Here is a 1,544-nt window from a genome sequence, read left to right on the forward strand (position 1 = left end):
TTTTTAAAGATTTATTTATTTATTTATTTGACAGAGAGAGATCACAAGTAGACGGAGAGGCAGGCAGAGAGAGAGAGAGGGAAGCAGGCTCCCTGCGGAGCAGAGAGCCCGACGCGGGACTCGATCCCAGGACCCTGAGATCATGACCTGAGCCGAAGGCAGCGGCTTAACCCACTGAGCCACCCAGGCGCCCCAATAAGGACATTTTCTTACATAACTAAATACCCTACTTTCCAAATGTAAATTTCCCCAATTTGGGCCATTGAAAAAATTTTAATTTAATTAAAAAAAATTTTTAAATTTATTCATTTGACACACACACACACACACACACACACACACGCACACGCACACACACAGAACAAGTTGTCGGGGGGAGCAGCAGAGGGAGAAGAAGAAGTAGATTTCCCGCTGAGCAGGGAGCCCAATGCTGGGCTTGATCCCAGGACCCCAGGATCATGACCTGAGCTGAAGGCAGATGTCTAGCCAACTGAGCCACCCAGGCACCCTGGGCCATTGTTTTTTAAAAATGAAATTGAATAGAAAGTATTTCAGGGCTTCATGTGTAGGAAAAAGAAGGAAAAGAAATTGTTCATACAACTTTTGTTTTAATTATGTGTATGTATGTCTACTGTGTCTTGAGGTAAAATTTATATCATACTGTGATTTGCAGTCTAAGGAATTTGAAGAACCCTGCTCTAGTAGTTCAAGGACCAGCAGTATCAGTTTTCCCAGGGACTTGTTCAAAATGCAAATTCTTGGGTTCCATTCCATACTATTGAGTCAGATCTCTGGAGGTTGGGGCCAGGAAGTCGTATTAAAAACAAACCAAATGTATTTTAGGTGATTCTGTTACTTTGAAAACCATGTATCTAGACTCAACTGAGTGAACCTGTGATGCCTAGGCCATCCCTCACCCTCATCTGTGTCACCCAAAGTGGGTCCTTTCTTTCTCTTCATTGTGCTGAAAGTTCACCAACAGAGATGAAATCTACCTTGGCAATGCTTGGAGGTGGTTTCTCTTTCCAAGCTTAGACAAATCTTTACTTGAAGGCAGAGAAAGGTCTAGATTTATAAGACTAGTAATACGCAGTCTTGTCTTTGTACTAGCAACATCGTAAAATGAGACTAAAGCCCTTAAAGGGTGGTTGTGAGGCTTAAATGACATCTGTGAAATGCCTACCATGCACTAGGCAGAAGAGTCACTTAATATATGGTGGTGGCAGTTGCTGTACTTGACACTACCTATCACAACCCTGGGCATATGATAGATGTGCAACGGATGTGACTGATTGCTTAGTGATTCGCTGGAGAAGGAGGCAGACTATTCTGTCTTGTTCCTTGATTTTGCCAGATATTGGAGCAATGTGATTTGTCGGACATAGGAAATAGATCATAATTAGGAAGGAGAAAATGAGGCACAACAAGGAGGAGGATGTAGAGGAAGAAGAGAAGACAACAGGAATGTCCATATTCACAAGAGCAATGGAGACCATGACCATTTGTTTTCTTGGGGAAAAGTCAAGGTATGGGTTGTTGCACAC

Source organism: Enhydra lutris, unplaced genomic scaffold, assembly GCF_002288905.1.
Source record: "Enhydra lutris kenyoni isolate GAN:26980312 unplaced genomic scaffold, ASM228890v2 scaffoldscaffold2, whole genome shotgun sequence".
Taxonomy (NCBI): domain Eukaryota; kingdom Metazoa; phylum Chordata; class Mammalia; order Carnivora; family Mustelidae; genus Enhydra; species Enhydra lutris.